This window comes from Cylas formicarius, unplaced genomic scaffold (genome assembly GCF_029955315.1).
Source record: "Cylas formicarius isolate icCylForm1 unplaced genomic scaffold, icCylForm1.1 PGA_scaffold_10__41_contigs__length_53128322, whole genome shotgun sequence".
Lineage (NCBI taxonomy): Eukaryota > Metazoa > Arthropoda > Insecta > Coleoptera > Brentidae > Cylas > Cylas formicarius.
In genome coordinates, this window is record NW_026844214.1 from 28,181,579 (window position 1) to 28,204,687 (window position 23,109).

Here is a 23,109-nt window from a genome sequence, read left to right on the forward strand (position 1 = left end):
TCCTAGTGTTAACATTTTTAAAATGTGTTTAGTTTCCTATTAGATGTAGTTAGCTCTCTGTCGACCTATAAAATGTAAACTTTTTATTTAAAAAAAAAGCGTTAGTATAAAATGATTGTTTTATAATAAATCGATTTTTTATGTTCATTAATTACGTCAAAAACTAAAAATAAATGCAAAAATTCGAAACTTTAATTTCCTTGGAAATTTAAATTTGAACATTTAATTCAAATTATTATAGTAGCCTACTAACTACATTATCATATTCAGTGATAATCTGTCTTAATAATTGCATTTATTGTTACAGAAGATACGTTTGATTGTTTATGTTTAAATTTAAAACAAACAAAGAAACTTTTGAAAAAAGTATCATACACCACGCTTCCCTATATAAAATTTTAAACTAATTTTTAGGTTTTAAAAGACATCACCTTAATATATTTTTCATTTGAGTAAAAGTTTACATTTGAAGAGTCGTGTGTGAAGAAAAATAACCACTATCTCTTAGTAAAGAGGTTTTGCATACTCCCTGCCCTTCCAATCAAATATGATTTTTTTTTTATTTATGGATACAATTAAAACGACCTTTTGCTAGACTCCGCCTCCTAGCACCCCAAACCAGTGACAGAATTTAATTATAATTTACGCCAAGCTAAGGAAAAAAATCACTTTAAATCACTAATTCCACATTTCAGAAAACATATATAATATAGGTAACATATATAACAATAAAAAAAGGATAGAGATTCTTTGATTTTAATAAACAAAAATTTCATTCCCTAATGCATTCACCAAAATGTCATTTATGGACACAATGGCGATAGAAGATTTGTGGATTCTTTCCGAAAATATAGAAAAAAATACCTTGTACCGGTGAAATAGTCATTAATGAAGCACAACAATTATAACAAATATGAAGTCATAAACCGAATGGCTTCATATTTGTTCAACTTGTTGTTAAACTCATAAATAATCAAATTGACTTAATCAAGGCATACGCAGTGTCGGGAAACTAATGTACCATTTCATTATTACGTATTATTTGATATTCGCTTCAAGGCAATGTTTATATTAACAGATTTATTGTTTATTTAGAACTATATACGTATGACCAATAATACGAAATTTGCTTAGGATATTTTGAGTTTGCAAGTTAGCTTTTGATTAATAAAATATAGTCCACAATCTCCAATCTCTAAAAATTTGGCTGGTAAATATTTGTTATCGAAAATTTGCTTTTGTTTTAGAAATTTTTACTTTGTTAAACTTTTTACTGCGCCACGAAATCTAACATAAAATCGTAAGAAGATTAGGTTTATAACAGCCGTTAATTATAAAATTAATTATTATTTTGGACGTTAATTAGTACGCTAAAGAACTATTTGAAATTATTTACGAAAACCTTGAAGGTTAGAGGGAAGAGGGGGTGTAATTAAACGTGTTGGTTTGTTTTATGTTCCGGTTGATCTCCTTTCTGATAGGCAACTTCGTATTTCGTCCCTTTATGTCGGTATATCTTTCTAATATTTATAACATATTAGTATGGCGTGTCTCAAAGTATATCATCTTTTCTTTGGGCTGTCCCCCCTCCCCCAAAATGTAATTACCACCTACAAACCTATTGTTACTGGATAAACCCAACAACTAATAATTTATTAACAGGTAAAGGACAAGATAATAAAACAGATTAAATGAAATGAAATAGAATGAAATTAGATTTGGAATCAAAAAATACTTGACAATTTGTATATATGTGTTTCGTGTATTTTCTATAAATACTAACGTAATTTTATTACACCCAAATAAACATAAAATGCTTTATATTTTGGATGCCTCTGATGCTCTGTCCTACAATACCGGTCACGTGTTTTATTGCCAGCGGCAGACCATTTCAACAATTTCAGTGGACGTAAAATGTAGCATTAATTTAAATTAAGTTAAAAAATTTATTACTATAATAATATAATAATTAATAAAATAATTTCTTTTGGAATATGAGTTATATAATTTCGAGATCGAATTCAAGAAATCTGGTACTGTTTCCATTTATTTTCCTGCTAAACTCAAAAAATTGCGAGACCTCTGATTGTCATTGCTATCATAAGGCAAGAGTAACTATAACTGATTGTCTGGGATAAAAAGGAAACTTTCTGCCTCCGCCAGTTATCAAGAATTTCGACTACCTAATTTAATCGCATTGCATTCTAACTTCTATTTCGCATTTTCATTGATGTTTTCGATATTCTACCTTGTAACATATAGCAGTTGTATGTCTATTTTGGCTTCAGCTAAATATCGTGTGTTTAACTTTGTTTCATTTGGCTCAAAATATAAACTTTTTCATGAAATTGTTACGCATTAATAAACAAATCGAATGGGTTCTTCGGTCAGATCACTAATGCACTATGGAAACATTTTAAAAACGATCTAAATCTATATTAAATTAAATAAAAATTAAATTTATGTAAATATCATATATTTAATATAATATAATATTCGGTATTAACCGATATAATATTAAATAAACTCTTGAAAATGTTAGCAGTTAATTGTTAAATTATCAAAAACTTTTGTTTCTTGTTAAATTAACTTAAGTTTATGAAACTACACAAAATATTTCAAAACATATATTGCAAAAGAAAATTCACTAATACAAATATTTACAAAAATTAAGCATTCTACTTGTCATAAAAAAGTAAAAAAGATGGAAATAAGCAAGTCATATTTTAAACTGATTAAATTAGCAGAGAACAAACTTGAGAGTACATTAGGTGTGACTTGACCGTTAGAATTGATAAACGCCAGTGTTTTTACCGAAACCATCAGTGTTTAATGAAGCTGCAAATTGATACTTTGCCTGATCTACATAAATAAATAATCGACTTTAGTTTACAGTTTTTCACAATTTATCACTTAAACTTAACCAGTAGATCAGATTTATCTAAATTTAAGAAGCGTATGTAATTTAGCACATATATTACGCAAAAAAAAGAAATAAAAAGACAAAAAACCAAATAGCAAATATCTCTACTATATAATCATTATAAAAAGTAATTTTATGGGTTACACATATAAGTCACATACAAATTTTGAATTATGCATATTGCAAAGGAATCTGCTTGTTTTAAGCAAAAATCATATGGAAAATCTGCGTAATTGAAATGTCATAAAATCAGAAATTCACATAAGTGGTCGACCAATATAGCTTTATTGAAAATATGAGTTTTTTGTGGAAGACGTGTTGCTTTTTACTACACATAAGTAGTCATGACTCTAATAATGCTATTAACATGTTTATCTGCTCGCAGGTCACTGAATCAATCCGGTTCAGCATAGCAATAACAATTTTTACGACCTCATCTACGAAATAAGTTTTATCATATGTCCTGGTTCTAAAAGTGCAAGTAGTTTTTTTTTTATACGCACCTTCAAAATGACTGACTAATGAACTCTTGCAATTTAGCTAAAATCCTGTGATAATTGGCATTATCATAAATAGTCTAAGATCCGAACTAAAAACGATCTTCACCGAGCTGATAATAGAATGAATCATATTTTATAACAAATTTAGTATGTTAGAAAATATGTTAAAAATGTGTTGCCTAAAAAAATCCTGGACAGACAATTTTTAATTATTTAAATAAAATGATTTTTTTTTTATTTTTGCAACATCAAGATAATAAGAAAATTTTTACCCTGACTTAAAGTATGAAACGTATAGGATGTGCAGCCGTTGGGTTGCCTATTATTTACCTGGACAAACTACTCGGTTGTCAGGTATAAACAGGTATGTCGATGCCAGTTACCTTCACTCGATTGGATAATAGAAAAAATTTTATATCAATATAAGCGTTGTTTTATTGCGAACACGGTGATATAGGGTTGTCTGCAAAAAACTTGGTCCTAATAGGGGTTTGCGAATTTTAAAGATTTTAATTTTAACGCGATTGGAAATGTGTGACAGAGAGATCCGAGTTGAGTATAGCGTGTAATAATAAAGGACACAACATGACACAACTGACAATTGAGTTGTAAATAATAATAATTATAATAATATTATAATACTAAAATATTAAACAATAAAACCTCAATTAAATAAATTAATAAATATATATAAATGAATTTACTTATTGACTTATAAGTATCATTATATATTTATACAAGTTTTTGTAACTCAAAATATAATGACGTAAATAATACAAATATCAATACTTTGGAATTTTTTTTCTCTTTCTGGAAAAATTTATGAGAAAGAAAGTGGACAGCCGAAAATTCAAATTCATGGATAAAAAAAAAGATAGACTAAAAATCTTGTATTACGTTTGAAAATTTTATTGAAAAACAGCATAAATACAAGAATAATATCAATAAAAAATAAATTATAATAAATATTTTCTATTCTATATCTGATTCATCAGAAGTATCATTTTGATTCTCGAATTCATCTGACTCATTATTAGTTTCTTCCTCAATTTTTTCCATTTCGACAATGTCCTGGATTTTCAAAGGAGTTTGATCTCCGATAAAACCAGTTGGTTTTAAAAAATCATCTAAATGCCAACCGTAGCTTTCAGGGTTTAATTTCGCACATACAGCATCAGTTGCATTAAGCCACATAGAATTAACATATATAGTTCTTAAAATTTTTTGTAGCAGGGAAATCCAACATGGCGGTATAAAGTTAGAATCAAAACTTCTTATCTTCTTTAAAAATCGTTCGCTCTCTTCTCTTGCGCCGTACTTCTTCATAAAAATACGAATTCTCGCATCATTAACTGCCTGACAGTGATTCACGCCATACATTTTTGCTGTAAACTCTTGAACAGCTTTCATTTTTTCATTAATGAAAATATCAGCTTCATCAGTTAATGAAGCAAAAATAGTTTGATATGTCTCATTTTTAGAAAATATTTTAAATGGTCTAATTTTTCCTTTATTATAAAATGCCGCAGTGTAATCACAACCTGTGAATGCGTGAAAAGCAGGTAGACTTTTACATAATTTGGGTCCTAACTTTAATGCTAAATCGATGCAGTTAATGCAATCGAGGTGATTTGACTGTTTCTTAGTCGCTGAAGTAGCTATAAAAATTGTAGACTGTGACAGTTTGTGCATATTTCCGAGTAAAATTACGAGAACATCAGTATCAGAAGCTTTTATTAGAATTCTGGAGCCTGGTGTTACTTTATGAGCGTGAAAAACAATTCTCGTGTCTGCTTCTTCATGGTAGCATGTATAATCAACTTCTTCGACTTTTTTAATACAATTTTCCTGAGCTTGATACGAGTAACACAGATGTTCAACAGTTAAAAATATTTTTTTGTTTCGTATTATTGACAGCAAATTCTTGTTTTCCCAATAATCAGCCAAAAAGTGTACCAAAGCATCTTTGAAACGATAATTTTTAAGGTTTTGCCCAAAATCGTTGGGTCTGATTTGTTGAGGTCCTGTAATTTTATATGGGATATCAAACTCTTTTCGACTTTGGCGTTCGGAATCCTTGATTGAAGGTGATAAATATCGGTCGAATATTAAGTGGATTTCTGTAGCTTGTGATGCACAAATTTTCATGAGTATTGACTCTGCAACTTTCTCAAATGTTTGTGGCATTGAGTTTCCAATTGAGTACAAATAATAAAAACCATCTATTATTTCAACGTTAATATTGGTGGGCTCAACCATTTCGATTTGAGATTTTAAACTGTTCGCAAATGTTGATTTAGGAGTTTTAAACATTTCACCAGTACATGAGAAAAGTGCAGGCGGCATTGGTGCTAGTGGAAAGCTCAAACAATATTCTAGATTAATTTTCTTCTTTATACTAACAGCCAGGAGTCTTCCAAAAATGTCTCGTTCCATTTTTAGCAAAACTTTTTTATTTTTGTCTTTAGTCATAAGAACTTTAGTCGAGCATTGAGAAGCAAAGTTCATGATTTTGTTGCGTTTAATTGGTTTTTCGAATCTATCGGGAGTTGAAGAGCAATCGGAAATGAAATCGAGCTTTTGTTGATTGCCGACTGTTTTGACGTTCAGGAGAAAATCAGTAACTTCTGGCGATGTAGCTTTACCAGTCGAAATGTTGAACAGCAATTTTTTATCGAGAGTATCATCGAATGGATTAATCACTTCTTTGATTGCCTTAATTATACTATCGAGACTTTCTCTCTCTTTTTGAATTTTACTTTTCTGCAAAGAGTGTGACGTATCATCTTTTTTTGTGAGTCCAATATTTTCTTTAATTGTAGTCAGTATTTTTGTCCTCATACTGTGGCTGAGCGCCCATCTTTGACGCGCAGATATTGAGTCAACAGCAAGGTTATCAGTTAATTGATTGCTAGCATCAGCGTTGATGGTCTGTTCAAGTGTCAAATCGACCGGCGATCGAGCAAATTTAGCGGAAGTTCTTTTGATTCCAAAGGCGCCCCGACGAAATTCAGCTACCAAAGACGAATTTTTATTATACAAGTCGATCAAATTACTTAAGTACAATAGGCCCCATCGGGCATAGTTGGCCTGGTTAAGCGAAAAAAATAAATCAGTCATGTTATAAATTGAGTCCATATATAATTCCAAATTACTGCTGCGGATGCTTCTTGAAAACCGAAAGAATAAATTAATTAGTTCACAATACTGAAAGTAAAATTGAGCAGTTTTGCCTTTTTCACCCATTAAAGTCTGACGGCTGAATTCTTTGTACCCATTCAGAATACGACTTAATAAATCGGGTAATTCGATGACCTCGTTGAGGTCAGGGGAATTTCCATTTGTTGTATTTTCCATTTGCGTTTGTAATAAATCACTCAACATTTCTGAAGTTACATTTGTTGTGCTTAAATATTGCTGAAAGTGCAGTATTTGAAATGCAGCAGCAATGAGAGGGTGTAAACGTTTACAACGATTGAAATGCTTACTATCTAAGAAGCTGTTCATTGAGCCGTTAGCTAAAACTTCTGCTCGAACCAGTACTTCCACCAATCCACTACCATCGATATATTTTCCGACTGCTCGGAAAAATGCCATCTCCATGTGGAATGCTCCTAAATTTACAAAAACTTTATCAAATTTAGGCTTTTCTTTTTCTTGTATTTGCATAGCCATTTTGGCTATAGCCAAATCATATGTGACAATTATCTGCTCCTGTTGGCATTTTTCAGCAATTTCATTAGCCATGATTAGTGTTTCATTTACTACAGCATAAGACGTTGGAGACGAATTGATTGGAGGCAAATACTCGATCTTCTGCTCTTCACTGTGATCACTTGATATCAAGCAATTGTAACCCAACCACATAGGAACACAAGCCAATTTCGATAATGACATTATCCATAACAAATCTTTATCCATTGCTACTTCTGTAGCACCTTGGCATAAATCAATGACATTAGTAAACGAATCTACAGGAAGCAGCTGTAAATTTATTTTTGGTTTTGAATAATATAGTCTGATATCCCGTGAAATTTCATTAAATCGTCGTCTTTTACGTGACGGACCTTGTTCATTGACACTTATTTCTGGTTCTGATGTAGTTGTAGCATCAAGATTATCAAAACGATCACCACTATTATCAAAACGGTCACCACTAGTAAATTGGTATATTATACCAACAGTATCGTGCATGGTATCTTTCCCGGAAGTGGTGTCAACGAAGCGGTCAAAGTTATCAAAAGCAACATGAGTGCTGAGTCCATTTGTTGCTATCATGCCTGTTGGTATTACAGGGTTTTGTTCAATTGACGTGTAGGTCATTTCGGTTTCAAGTTCTTCGGTTAAATTGTAACCAATTGAATGGCCATATCTATTAAGTATTGTAATAACTTGCCGAGAGTTGGTTAAAGACTTCATTGCCAGTCCTAAAGTCAAGTTTTTCGCCGGTTTACATCTTCCCTTGGTAACAGCGTATATTATGTCACTGCATATAGAAGTTATTATTGTTGTAGTTGAGTGAGCATTTTCTTCGCAAACATTAGGCCCATGAACAAGATTACGTATAAAATTAAATAACTCCTCAGGAATTTCGCATTCTCCTCGTATGATATCTTCAGCAGTTAAACGTCTAGGGAGAGGATGAGAATCAATGTTTCTGATGCAATTTCTCAAATCGTATGCAACATCTTCAAATTTATGATCTTCTTTGCTTTCCAAAAATGTGGTATTATTTGCCATGATAGAAATGTCAATGTCTGTTTTATATATAATTTTCTGATGACGTGGCCCCGTAGATGCTTCAATAGTCACACGATCACCAAAGATTTTTTCAATTTTTTTCTGCAACATTTCAATTCGATAATCTTTAATGTCATCAAAATCTATTTCACAATTGCCAAACTCCAATAACAAAGCCTGGTATCTTCGAAATAGTTGAGCGAAATACATTACTTTATTATTTTCAATAATCTCTTCTACAATAAAAGTTTTTAGCGATGCAAAAGCCAATTTGTGTATATTACGATATTGCTGGTTACTTGACTCTTTATGTTCTTGGGTGGACCGTCTTTCTTTGGTCAAATAAAATGCGTAGCAAGACTGATGATAAGCAGTAGCTTGGTTTTCAAGCTTTGACAAGATTTCCGAATCATCAAGCTTTTTAGCTATTTGTTTTATTTGTTGAGTAACATGGTCACTCTGAGGGAATGTAAGATTTTGTTTCTTTTTCCCGGAATTTTTCCTTACGCAATTGCAAAATAAGCATGTACTTATGTTGGACAACGATGGTGTTGATGTTGACGCTCCCTGTAATAATAAAATTCATTTTATAAATAGTCATTTACTAAAAAAAATAGTTTTGAGCGTATACAATAAATTAATCAAGAATTTATTAAATATTTCTTTAATTTTTATCATGTCAAATGAAAACCTGTTTGTGAATAATCTATTTATATTTTTTGTTTTTAATTTTTAAGAAATATTTTCTTCATTTTTTATTAGCATCTACTTAAATAAATACCAAAACATTTCTGTACCTCATCTAAATCCGTAGAAGTGTGAGATACGGCATTGGCATTACTTTCTTCACCCTTAGTAGCTGCTTCACTAGAATGGACACTAGAATGTAGGCTTTCTGTACCTTCATCAGCAATAGAAGTATTGATCTGCTTCTAGAAGCAATTTTTTGTATATAACGTTGATATTTGAAATTTTCTTTTTATGGAAAACTGTATTTATATCAATAATACTTTTTTTGTCAAATTTTATTCGAGAAAATCATTAAGAAAAGTAATAAAAACTGAAAGAAAATAGAAACTAGAAAAAAACGAGCGAGAGATCTTTCAAAAAAATAGTTTTTTAGACAATGAATTTGATAGAAATGATTGCTCGTTAGATAAAAATAAATATTCAACGAACGTCAAAACTATACGATTTCTAATTGTATTAGATAATAATTGAAAGAATAATATACTATATACTTACTGCATACTCTGTACAAAAAACTTCAAATTCTTCATTGTATTTATTGCCTAAAACAGTTACTTTTTTGTAACACGTGGTGTGGTAACCAACAAAATCGAGAACTGCTTCAGTTAGTTCAATGTTATGATATTTAAAGTTTTTTTTTTTACGAAAAGCTAACTTTAACAAGCAATTTTTGAAAGTTTCATTAGTAAAATCAATTAAAGAATTGTCCGAACCACACAAAAAACACTTTTTACTCATTTTTTATCACAACGATACAAAATAACACGTGTTGCTACTCCAAAATGACGCTTACTGTTTACTAGAGTATCGCTGTCATTCTCTGTCATATGACTACTGAGCATGCGCACTTTCTGATATTCGAGGTCCCATTACATGCGACTGCCATGTTGTGTCCTTTATTATTACACGCTATACTCAACTCGGATCTCTCTGTCACACATTTCCAATCGCGTTAAAATTAAAATCTTTAAAATTCGCAAACCCCTATTAGGACCAAGTTTTTTGCAGACAACCCTATATCACCGTGTTCGCAATAAAACAACGCTTATATTGATATAAAATTTTTTCTATTATCCAATCGAGTGAAGGTAACTGGCATCGACATACCTGTTTATACCTGACAACCGAGTAGTTTGTCCAGGTAAATAATAGGCAACCCAACGACTGCACATTCTATACGTTTCATACTTTAAGTCAGGGTAAAAATTTTCTTATTATCTTGATGTTGCAAAAATAAAAAAAAAATCATTTTATTTAAATAATTAAAAATTGTCTGTCCAGGATTTTTTTAGGCAACCCATTTTTAACATATTTTCTAACATACTAAATTTGTTATAAAATATGATTCATTCTATTATCAGCTCGGTGAAGATCGTTTTTAGTTCGGATCTTCTACAAAAACTACTGCGCTGCGTGCGTGGAATACATGGAATAAGGGAATTCTTTTACCCAATTTTCAATAAGTTCACTTTTGATGTACTGATGGTAGCCTAATGAGCAATCTTTAATACATTTTGCTGAAAGTAACAAACCAACCTCGCACCACAGTATAAAATGGATATTCTTTTTCCTCTAGATGCAGATACAGTCAAAATGCAGTTCGATGAAGAATTTTGACTTTTCTTTATAGTGTCATGGGTGTCGAACCAAGCTTCGCATGTAAATTGACTTTCTATAAGTTTATTGCTTGGTTTATTGAAGGTATGATAATCCAGGCAAGTCATAACCATTTATTGGATGATGGACCATACTTGATGAGCGAATTGGCTGTATTAGAGTGGTGAGTAGAAAAATTTAGTTTTGGTTAGTTACATATAACATCTAATTTAATTCAAATTTAATTTAAGTGGATACGATCCCGTTATAAATTCGATAAAGAGTAGTAGACGAAATTATTTAAGTGTGTTACTTTTTACAAAACTTCTGCATTGGTTTTTGCCGAGTCGAAATTGCTGACGTTTCGCCAATCATCCTGTTGGCTTCTTCAGAACTTTACTCTGTACCTGCTTATATATTGTTTGAGGAGGGCGCTAATGAGAGGCAATAAACACCGTCTCGGATGACTGATTTCCAAATTGGTGACAGAGACAGAGACCTGAGTCGCGGTTGAGATTCATAGGTTTTTTATAGATTTCTATAGACTCTCGGATTTTTCTTTGGTAGAAGAATTCCTAAATCCAATATTGCAAAACCTCCATGTATCACCCTAAAATCTCTAAAATCTAATCCAAATATCGTAATCCTAAAAGCAGATAAAGGAAATGCTACGGTGGTCATGGACATCCGAGAATCTATAGAAATCTATAAACAACCTAACAATCTCAACCGCGACTCAGGTCTCTACCTGTCTCCAATTTGGGAATCACTCATTCGAGACGGTGTTTATACCCCTCATTAGCGCCCCCCTCAAACAAAATATAAGCAGGTACAGAGTAAAATACGTGAGAGATACGTGCTGTTGTTACGCGAAATACCATGTAATATTTTCACTTAATTTTTGCGACGACACAACATTAATGTAAGATAATTTCGGCAACAATCTAGCGTGTTTTCGTTTAGTTTTAACACACAATGCTACCGTACGTATAATTAACGCTAATTAAATGCATTCTAATGCGCATGGTACTCGAAACGGTTTATACAAAATTGACCGACTGCCGTTTTCGACTTCCTAAATTGCTATGCGTGGAGCACGTCAATGACGACCCATTAAAGTTTGCTCCTATTAAATTACGCTTAATATACAGGACAAAAAAATTCTTTAGTGAAATCGCCAGACTGAACTTAAACGTATGGGTTCATTTGAATACCAGGCACATTTCTCAGGTTTGAAGTGTGTCTACATTGTCAGGCTGTTTTTTTTTGTGATTTGATTCCAGGATTCGATTCCAGTCGGAGTTCAACAAGCGAACGTGAATATATATATATATATATATATATATATATATATATATATATATATATATATATATATATATATATATATATATATATATATATATATATATATATATATATATATATATATATATATATATATATATATATATATATATATATTTGTAATCAGGAAATTGTCTACTTTTTAAAGAACCTTTGTTTCGGATGACTGATTCGCATTTTTGTGGAAGAACTGAGTCGCGGTTTGGATTTGTAAGGATTAAAGGATATTTCTTGGTAGAAGAATTGATTGCATGCAACAATTTTAGTTAGGTTTAATAATATTTGATGTTTGGTTTCATAATTAATTAATGGTGTTTCAAAGGGAACTTTGTCTTTGATGAATGGAAGATGTTGAGAGACTTTTGCTTTTGAAACACTAACGGTGAAGTTAATTTTGTGGAAAAGAGGAAATTATTTGAGAGCAGATGATAGGAGTTTTAACTCTGGGTCCACTAACTCGGATTGAGATACTTTTACGGTTATGTGAACTGATAATTTTTGTGTGCGTAGTAATTGTATAACTCAATGTTACCCCTAATTTTATGTTAATAAGAATGAGACATTATTATTAGTTCTGATTCAATGGCAAAACTTATGCTAAGGAGTATAGAATCCAAATAACAAAAGTAGCATCAACGCAGTATCTCCATAGCTTTGCTATTGGATGGAAAGTGTCTATAAATAGATTTGCGATGACAGGTAATAATTGAGAACCCATAACTGTGATTTTAATATATCTGAAATCATATCTAAAAAACTTTTTGACAGTTTCAGGAATAGGACCTTTAGTAAAAAGTTACTCTACATCGAAAGTAACCAGTTATCGTTTGGATCTAATATAATGTTTTTTAATTCTTCAATATAGAAATAGAAGCCTAGATGTTTTGCTAGAGAATAGGTTGTAGAGGAAATTGCCGGAGAAGCAATAGGTTCAAGGGATAACCGTGATTTGTAAATTTTGGGGAGTCCTAAAAAACGAGGAATTTTAGAGTCATGGAAAGTTACAGATTTAGTAACAAATTTAAAATTGCGTTCTACACTGGACGTATGATCTTTTTTAAGTTGGCAATAGGATCGGTTTGTAAAAATATTTTTCTTGAATATTTTCTTGATAGTCAGTTATGTTCACGACTATCATAGCATTTACTTTATATGCTTTGTAACTATGATTTGCCAACAACCGACGGAGGATTTTTCAAAGAAACTGAAACTGTTTCAGTCAAGCTCTGAAGAAGCCCACAGGAATCATACTGGCGAAGTTCTGTGAAAAGTAATCGACGGAGGAATAATCCAGAGGAATTATAAAAAGGATTTTTTTTCATTGAGCTAACAAATAATAATAAATAAAAATTAAAGATCCAGTTACATTTTCTGACTTATTTCTATCATTAAAAAAAAAGTCAAATAATGATATTTACTTTAATCTTAATATCTTAGCGCCAACTAGTTGTTTTTGTTAGTTTTGCGATGCTGTATATCATTTAATTAAGTTAAAAAAAATAAAAACTTGATAATGTATTATTCCAAATTGCTGTTTGAGTGGTGGTTATTCTTTTGTGTGGATTAGTTCGCTAGGTAGATATTTAACAACTTAAGAAAATGTGAAACTATGTCATTTAAGCAATGATGAATGTATAAGAGCTTCAACTTTGTTATGTGGTCAATTTAATAGGTGTTCATCATTCAACAATTAGTCGAATGGTTAGAAAATTTAGGGAAAGTGCTAGAATTATCAGGATTTCTGCCTTAACCGTATTGACAAGATTAAAGGAAGTCGGATTGACTAACAGAAGGCCTGTGCTGTGTGTTGTGCTGAAGTGCTACTGTACCGCTACTTACTGCAGATCACAGATCAAACAGATTAAAATCCGCTAGAAATCATGCACACTGTACTGGACTGTGGATGTCTGGACGTCTGTTGACAGATGAAACTAGGGTGAGTCTAAAAGGTCCAGACGATCATGACAGAGTATGGCGCAGACCTAGATCTCTCCAAAGGAAACATCTGGTGTTGTTTCTGGCGGGAATATGTTTTCAGGCCCGCGCAGAGTTTGCCCCAGGTTTATGAATGCAGAATTCTATCTTGAAAACAGCTTTATTTTCATGCAAGAAAGTGCACGACCCCAGATTTCACAAGGACTGTTTTGAAAATCAACATCTAGTTCTTGAAGTAGCCACCACGCAGCCCAGACTTAAACCCAATAAAGCACAAAAGATTAGTTCGGCTTCATGTGCCTGCCCCAATTAGCCTAAAAGGGTTAAAGAGTGTTGTTCTCTTAGACTGGGAAAACATTCCAGTGTTGTTCTCTTAGACTGGGAAAACATTCCTCATGCAACCATCCAATACTTAATAATAAGGTTACACGGTTTCGTATAATTGAAGTTCATTTATTTTGTGTAAATTGGAAATTCTCTTTGTTTGTAAAGTGAAGTAGATTTCTACAATTTTTAACTTTTTTTTATCTGATCCCTAAATTTCGTATAATTGTTCGAACTTTTCTGGTGCAATCTTGTTTAATTATTTTTTTATATTATATTAACGCTAAATTAAAAATAAAGTGTGCGAACACATAATTACAAAAAATGTGGTAGTACATTATTTTTGAATTAACTTGGTTATTGTGTTATGAAATTGTGTTGCAAATTTAGTATTAGATAAACTCAAAATAGAGGTTCTATTTTAGGAGAATCATAACCACAGAACACAATCGATGTAGTTGTTAACAGCACCATGTATATGTCTAATTAGAAACTTATCGATACTTACGTCGCATTTTGTGCAACAACAACTATGTAACAATCTAAAATAATAAAATCAAAACCACTTAGAATTGACTTTGTTATACCCTTGGAAACGGCACATAATTAATTTTCCTCAGTTTCAGCTAGTTTTAATTGGGTACTTTAAAATAGTCTATGGTGTGTTTTTTGAACGTAAAAGGCGTAGGATGTTTTTCAAATAACTTTGAAATCAAATCAATTCTGTAAACAGCTCTTACACTATGTTCCTCATAAATCTACTCACTATACAATATGGTTGGTTGAGATGTTTTAATATAGCGTAGCAGAGCATAGCAGCATTAACTTTAGATTTATAAATGCGACAGCCTACATTTTTGTTCTTTTTTCAATTATTTGTCCGAAACTAACCTAACTTGCCTGTTTAAACTATTGTCGAATTTTATGTAGTTTTGAAGATATTTGAGGTTAGGCTAGAGTGTAAGCTAGAGGCCTTTTTGAACGAGACACATAAATTGATCAAAAACTTGAATAGATTTAAATATAGGAAACTTTTTTCTCTATCCCTTCTGAGATGTCGAGATAGTATACCTAAAACTACCCACTATGCAATATAGTTGGTTAAGATATTTTGATTTTTTTTTGTAGTTTCATTTATACAGGGTCTCCCGAACTTGCTTGCTGGCATTAACTTTAAATTTTACTATTATTATTTTTATTCGTTTATCAATTATCTGTCAAAAATTAATGTAATTAGGTTTAGGCTTAAATTATAAAACTTTTGCAATTAACTTTGTTATGTTTGTTGGTGTTGGTTATTATATCATTATTTCTAGAGTGTATAGTGGGCAATTTTAAGACATTTTTCCGATTACTCAGAGGAACAATGCTATGCAATATATTTCGCATGTTACATGCGGGAAGTGTTGGCCTAGCCTTCAGCTTTGTCTTTGTATTAATTTTCTTCACCCTTCTTGCTTATTCCACTATTAGCAATTGTATCAGTGATGCAAAACTATTAGGTGAATTTGCTAAATAGGTTTTAATATTGAATTCACCTTTTTGAATTTGTTAGTAACTGAAAAATTTAAATCTCAAAAAAGGAAAAGCAAAATGTAATAATATAAGCAATTGGATTTAACGTTGTAACACCACACTTATAGATACTGTATAGTTTTTGTGGATAGTTTAAGCCAAATTTTCCGAACCAAGCGGTATTGATACCGCGTTGCTATTGATCATCGAATTGTTATCATCATCATTATTGTTATCTGCCAAAGTTACTTAATATAGCCCGACACAAGTTGGAATATTGCAATTTATAATCACTTACTTATTTCGAATTCTCGGCAGCTTTCTGGAACGACTGGTTATTTTTAATTATTTTTTTTTATCCGAGAAAATACGTAATAAGACAGTCGATAAATATTAAACGAAGAATCGGGTAGGTGGGCATTAGGCTATTTATATTGGTTCTACTGTAACTTGTATAAATTGGCTACAGTAAATACTAGCGTGCATAAAAACGACAATAAACGCACTACAAATAATACTGATATATGATTAGGTATTGCCGGTTGAAATCCTTATAATAATTCACGAATTTTCTCATATGAAACCAACATACATGGAAGTTGTTGATTGCTATTTCCAATTTAAGTTGTTTACTTTAAATCTGCTTAAACTTAAAGTGGTTCTGGTGTACCAACCCTGTGAAATCCGGAAAATCTGTGTCTATGAAATTCATGAAATTCTTTAGAAATCACAACTTTTTTCTAAAGTTTTACCACCGTTTTTACTCGAGTTTTCAGCCCATTTTCGTTTAATTAAATCTTTAAAAAATAAACAAATCTAAAAAATGCTAATATGACTAAAAGGAAAAGAAATAAGAAATCTTTAATTTTCAGAATTGATATTTATTAATTTAACACTTTTTGAAAAGAAGTTTTAAGTGTATTTTTTTAATTCCATAGTTTTTTAATTACGAAGGAAAAATTAAATTTTCTAAATCCGTAAAATCATATGAGATCTGGAAATCTTAACTGAAATCTGAGGAATCTTATGCTGTGAGAAATGTAATTTAAAAATAAAGTTTATAAACTGTACATGTCTGTTTCTAAAATCATGTTATTATCATTAGACCTAGATTTTTTTTAAATTAAAATTTTGGGACGCTAACCATCACCTTCTGCTTAATCGCTATGAGTATATGACTTCAAAAAATATTTTAGCTCTGTGGGTAACTAAATATAACTCAAAAATTCTGCATTTTTGAACTAATTTTGACAAATCATAGGTACTTCCGTATAATTTAAATGCATAAATGTTTTTAACCGAAGCATTTTTAAGAACTCGGTGCCTTATACGTCCTTTTTGACTACCCAATCAGTTATAAACAATGTTTTGTAGGTCCAACTAAATTAAAATATAAAAAAATTTAAGAAATTTTTAACTGACATTAGTTTACAGAGTAGTCTCAACCATTTTTTGGACTATGTATTAGATACTTCGGAAAATCTTGTTAAAATTCAAATTTTAAAAATTTTAAATTTAAGGAGAACTAAAGTCTAGAGAAACAAAAAAAACAAATGTTGAGTTAGTTTTCCAATTTGACTATTAATGATGCAGTAATAGTACACAAGGTTGATTAATGAAGTATTGTAAGTTATGCTCTGTTCGTTAATTTGAGAGATGATGATTTTCAAGGGTCCGGAGAGTGACAGAATAATAAATAAATATAGAATACATTACGTGTGTCAAAAAAAAAAATAAAAACTCGAAACATACAAAAAATACTGGTGCGTAAACGAACCACTGGGAAAAAACATTAAATAATGTTTGGGGGTACACAGGATGTAACATATAATTTATACATAAATATACTATACAACTAAAAGTAGATTTTTTTCCAAATACAACCTGATTTGATACAAAAAAACGCACCACTGGTAACACCTGGTTTCATTTTTGGTGATATTTTACAAAGCATGAAGTATGCAAATGCACATTACACTTATTACAAACGTAAATTGTGTGGCTGCGGCAGATTCAACATCTCCCTCGGGCTTTATTAGCAAAACAAATCATGAGGTGACCTTGATTGTTATAATGCACTTTATCTATGGGAGGTGCAAGATGCCTTTGAGTAATTGTTTTATCTGTGTTTAAAAGTCGCAAGGCAATGTAAGATTTAAAATGAATTCAATCACTTCGTCATTAAAAAACGTAAAAAATATTTCAAGCGGAGTTTTTCCAGAAAACCTATTTCTAGTTCCTCACATGATCTAAATTCATCGGATATAGGTGTGTGAGTGTACAATCTGATCTTTCTTCCATTTGACAGCAGAAACAAGCCTGTCGTTTGCAGAAAGCATACGTCTTCTTTTCAATTTCAATTCCAGGGTTTCATCATCTGATGAGTCCCATTAAGGTTCAGTAGTTGATGAATTACAGGACTGTTGAAGGACAGCTGTATCATTCGGTGTATGTAACTCGAAAGTTCCAACTATACCAGTTGTAGATTTATGTTATCGTTCATATCTTCTTCGTCGGTCAAGGCATCCAACATCGGGTGGAATATAGACCGCGCCAATATGTTCTGTAAATATGTTTTCACGTTATTTTTAGCATAAATTTAGAAGGAATGGAATGCTACAATACATAAGAATTCGTAACTCCAAATAATACTTACGACTTTCATTATTATTGTTCTCATCCATCAGGATCTCCTCCATAGCCGCCTCTAATTCCTTTTGAGTCAAATAGCTCGGAACTGTAATAACATTAAAATAACATTCACTGCACAAGGCACAAACTAATACTAAAGAACACGCTAATTGTTGGATGTTTATTCTACATGCGCTGACTTGACTAGACTTAATAACAAAGTTTTGTTTTAGTGGTGCATGCAAGCACCAGTAAATATTTTCAAAAAATAAAGGATAATCAATATATTATTTCCAATGTATGTTTTCTGCGTTGCAATCTATGTGCTATAGAACTATTTTGGATTTACTTGAAAATGTGACACAAATTTATGTGCCGCTTTTGTTAACTTTTGAAGTCATATATAAGATCTTTCCTTTACGCATAAATTAGCGACATCTACGGTTTTATGTCCTTTAGTAGTGATAATAAGAAAATTTCTAAATGGATGTGCATAAATATTTCCTGGATAGGTGACAAAAAAAATCATGGAATAGGTGGTGCATTAACGCACCACTGGAACAAAATAGGTTAAGAGAGAACGTTCGATCACAGAATAAGCTAAATTATACTCACGATAATGTGCCAAAGTATCCTCTAAAACATTGAGGGGGCACTTAAAATGGATTTTAAAATGATACTAATAATACTAATACTAATAAAAAAAATAATAAAAACATATTAAATAAAATAATTAAGGGAAACCCTCTTAGTCCACTAGATACTGACAGAAATTTTCAAGGACAATTTAGAAAATATCATACATAAACATCTTCTGGGTAAAGGATTTCTCTAGTGGTATAGATACGTAGATGATGTTTTAGCTTGTTTCACTGGAACGGAAAGACAACTAATCCTTTACTAATCATATTAACTCCATACATAACCAGACAATTTACCATATAGACGAACTAGATAACTCTTTAAACTTGCTGGGCTTAACTATAACTAAACTACAGAACAAATTTGATTTTTCCATTTACTACAGTTAATACCTAATAACTCAAATTACCCTCACACACACAAAATGGATGCCTTTTATGCTTTTATCCACAGACTACTTAATATTTTCCACAGAAAATTTTCAAAAAGAAGAAGAAGCAGTTTTTCATAAAAGTTGGTGGCTGTCAAGGTCTCCTCCCCGTAAAGGTGTATAATATTTTCACGTACTGATTCACGGATGGAAAATGTGATGACATTCATTTGTTGAACTCCCACTGGAATCCTGCTGACGTTTCGCCAGTGTTCGACGTATTTTCCTCCTTTTGACTTCTTCAGAGCTTAACTGAAACTGGCTAGCAGTTTACTCTGTACCTGCTTATATATTGTTTGAGGGGGGCGGCGATAAATGAGTAAACATTTTCTCCGATGACTGATTCCGATATTGGTGAAAGGTTGGAAAGAATCTGAGTCGCATTGTATGGTTGCTTATAGATTTCTATAGATTCTCCAATTTTGCAAGAATTGCAAGAATTTTAGTTTTATCGAATAAAATTTTATGTCCAGTTTCGTGATTGTGTTCAGCAACGGCTGATGAGTTTATTTGTCTTAGTCTTAAAGTTCTTTCATGACCTTTGAGCCGAGTAGATATTTTTAGTCCGCACTCTCCAATGTATTCTTTGCCGACACAGGAGGAATCCAGAAGTTTCGTAAATAGTATTTTTATGAGCTGTTATTCTTTTTTTCAGTTTTTGTGAAGTTGGTCCAACGTAAAGCGTGTCACATTTAGTCTTCAAGGCATAAACTTCTTGCGGTTTCTAAGATGGCGGGGTTGTGTCTTTAAGATTAAAGCATAATTCTCTTTTATAGATCTAGATTATATTTAGATATAATAAGGTTCATCGGATGGAAAAATCTAATCGCTTTAAACTTTATAGTGTCGTCTTCACAGACTAAAATTTTATTCAACAATGAGATATTTGTTATGCAATAAAATGTCTTTTAAATGCAATAAATTTGACTGTACTAGAGTGGGATAGCATATCCTTTTAATTTTTTATTTATAAACAAATCATAGCATTCCTAATAACTTTAGTGTCTAGAAAAGGTTATCCAGCGGGCTATCTCTCCACAGTGAAGGAAATACTTATTATTGGACAACCCCGAAGTTATTGTGTTGCTCTATTATTATTATATGTATTATTCCAATAAACTCCTTGCTGTAACGCTGCTGTCACATTACGTTTATTCACCAAACTCGTCTTTCTCTAATTTCGGAACTATTCGAAGCATGTAGGTCTTAAAACTGCTACAAATACAATTTTTTTCAAAACTATCAATCAAATTTGAACTTTACGATATAACCTTTAAGTTGTCCACCCTGTTTGATCATATACATTGAAAATTTGCACTTTATAACTCTCTCGCATTAAGAAACGAAATATAACCATACATTCTGTTTTTTTTTATTTTGATGTTTTCAAAAACAAAAAACTTACAGCGAAATGTTATCAAGATAAATTAAAGGCACGGCACGGGACTAATCTGTCGCAATAAAATACAATCGTTTTCTATAATATTCTAGGCACTCTAATTGGCGTGAGAGCCACGTATCCTATTTTTTTACCCTAAAAACGTTATACTTTATCCCCTATTATTTAAATTTATAGGAACGCGCACGACCGCATCCGCAAGTCGTTCCCAACGTTTCGGTATACATAAACACGGCGTTTATTTATCGCAAATATGTAATTAGAAATTAGCGTGATTAACGCGGAACGAGAGAGCGGTCGGGTTCAAAACTAACCGATGTTTTGAAACCCGCTCGGGATTTTTATGAGATCGCTTGTCCGTCGCCAATATCTTCGCACCGCAATACAACTTGATCATCGTTCGGCGACGGAATAAACAAATTAAAAGCAGCTGTTTAACATAAATCAAAAGCGAATAACAACGGCGCGAGAGATTTAAATCAATCATAAAAAATGTAGGCGCGCGTTTTGAAAATATTTTCACATCGACCCATTAAACGCGAAAATTTCACTCTATAATTAGAATACCATAGAAAAAAAAACAACAACTATAGTGAACTGTTTCAATCGCCACGGCCTGCCATTTATCTTTAGTTGGAATATTCTGTGTAAACAGAGACGATAATAAAATTTAATTCCGCGGGATGTTCTATAATAACAAGCGTTTCGAACCGTTCGGTTGACATTAATAAGACGATAAACAGAAAATATTTACATGAGAATCAACACGTTCGCGACAATAGAACGAGCGTTGCTTTGTAAAACTAATACATCCCATCCTCGACCTACCTGGTCTAACGACATTTTTTTCTATGCAAATTTTAATTAGGATCACTGACACGAATATCACGCGACATTTATGTTCCGGTTACCATTTTTAAAAAATTTAATCTAACTTAAATAACGAGAGCGCATGTGACGAAAATCTACGCGCACTAGATATGATATCCAGCGACCCGAAATCATCCATCCGCATTTAGAAGATTCACACTGATTCCAAAGTTTGAAATGCGAGTACAATTTCTGGCGCCTGTTTATCCACAACTCGCACCAACGTGCGGTTGCGCGAAACTGTTTGGCCAAAAGCCGATAGATGGCACACAAAGCAGGACTCTGTGGTCTGCGGGAAATAGTCGCTTGCTATATGAAAGTTTTCGTTAACGCTACATAGGTGCAACGATTCTAGCAATTAGGGGAAGATGGCGCTGCCATTTAGTATTTTCGTCGAAAAGGTTTCTGCGATATTTGAAGATCGGACCTACAGATAACAGATGTACATGGATATTGTACGTCAATAGACACAAATTGGATTTGATAGGGTATTAGAAGTCCACAGCCACATTTAAACTGTCAAGGTTGTGCGCAATCGAATTTCGCAAAATCTATAAACCCGATCGGCAAAATTGAAGGGCAAAATTTGAAGCCAAAGAAAAGTTTATTTAACTAATATAACATAATTCCTTGACTGACGCCCCTAATTTCTTGACTAATTCTAGTGGTACCTCGACTAATACTACTAATTCCTATCCTATTACCACCAATTCTCAAGATTGGTACACAGTTTATCCATCGTTAGAGTTTAGCTAGTTATTTTGCTATAAGATTTTGCACTGTTCTGCTCTAGGCTCCACTCATCAATAAACTTGGCTTGCAAAAGAAACAGGTTTCGCAAAATGAAAAGCAAAACTACTCCAATAATTTCTTTTAATATTGTAAGGATTTATTTACATCATCGTTATAATTTTTCTACCAGACATTGGAAAGCCGAATATGGCTGGGAAAACGATTGCAACAATAGGCAATTACGAAATTCCCTGAGAGGCTATCAGATCGAAAACAAATTTAAAATATCATCGCCAGAACTAACAAAAATTAATCCGCTTTATGGGAAAGTATTTAAAAAAAACCTTAAGTATTTTTAACTCTAATAGTCTTATCGGCTAACATCGATTTCTATATAAATTACACAGCTTAATAAATAGAAAAAGTCGCAAACTATATCCAAATAGATAAAGTAACAGTCTTTTGGCAGATATACAAAATAGTCTATAGAATCACGCCGTCATTGCCGCGTCCTTACCGTCGTTCAATACTGCTCGCTAGCACTATACTATAGGATTTTTTTTAAGTAGCTACCTAGTAAACATCGCTTTTGGTACATTTGGTAAAAAAAAAGGAATCGCACAACTGTATTTGTATTTTCGTTCGGCACAGAATTTTTTCCGCCATATATATATATATATATATATATATATATATATATATATATATATATATATATATATATATATATATATATATATATATATATATATATATATCACTTAAAATTTGGGGT

General features: G+C 31.9%; 1 protein-coding gene across 3 annotated transcripts in view; it reads right to left on the reverse strand.

Annotated features, from left to right (window-relative positions):
• Nucleotides 1-21,763, reverse strand: part of LOC132697543 (high affinity cAMP-specific and IBMX-insensitive 3',5'-cyclic phosphodiesterase 8) — a 230,865-nt gene extending 209,102 nt beyond the window's left edge. For 2 of the 3 annotated variants that reach the window (XM_060663140.1, XM_060663130.1), the window contains exon 1: nt 21,561-21,763. The gene's annotated coding sequence lies outside the window, so the exon portion shown is untranslated. Of the gene's footprint in view, nt 1-17,874; nt 17,891-21,560 lie in introns of those variants that run through there. The other variant, XM_060663132.1, reaches the window with a different exon arrangement.
• Nucleotides 21,764-23,109: the final 1,346 nt, after the last annotated feature.